A 509-nucleotide genomic window follows, 5' to 3' on the forward strand; every position below is an offset into this window, starting at 1 on the left:
GGCACCAGGCGGGGAGGTCTGGCCCCGGGGGTCCCCCGCCGCCCCTGTCCCCCTGCCCCGGCACACGGCTCCGGAGTGGGGTTCAAGTGAGGAGGGGGCCGTCGGAAGCCTTTCTGCGCCTTCCTCCCCTCCCCTCCGCTCCCGAAAAGCGAATCTAAGACGAGAAAATCCAAGAAAACTTAGATCTCTCTCGCTTCCTTGCCCTCCGTGCGCATCTGGCAGGGCAGCACCAAGTCCATCGCGCCGGGCTCAAAGACGAGCTCTCCCGTCCGCGCTTGCGGGATCGCCGCTCCCCACGGTGCCCCGGTGGAAACCCGAGCTGCTCCCTAAGCTCAGCTCCCCCTTCCCCCTTTAACTACGACCACAGATTAAAAGTGTCCCTTCAAAGAGCAATCCGGCACCTTCAACGACAGGATCCCTCGCCACAAGTCGCGGAGGCTAAAATCCAGGAGAGAAAAAAAAAAAAAAAAAAAAAAAAAAAACCCCGTCTCCCGAGCAGCAGCACCGCA

The 509-nt window shown here is 60.7% G+C and overlaps 1 protein-coding gene across 1 annotated transcript in view; it reads right to left on the reverse strand.

The window, feature by feature from the left end:
• The window catches only part of DMRTA2 (DMRT like family A2), a 5,040-nt gene that overhangs the window by 1,726 nt on the left and 2,805 nt on the right, over positions 1–509 (reverse strand).

Source organism: Aptenodytes forsteri, unplaced genomic scaffold (genome assembly GCF_000699145.1).
Source record: "Aptenodytes forsteri isolate BGI_AS27 unplaced genomic scaffold, ASM69914v1 Scaffold119, whole genome shotgun sequence".
Lineage (NCBI taxonomy): Eukaryota > Metazoa > Chordata > Aves > Sphenisciformes > Spheniscidae > Aptenodytes > Aptenodytes forsteri.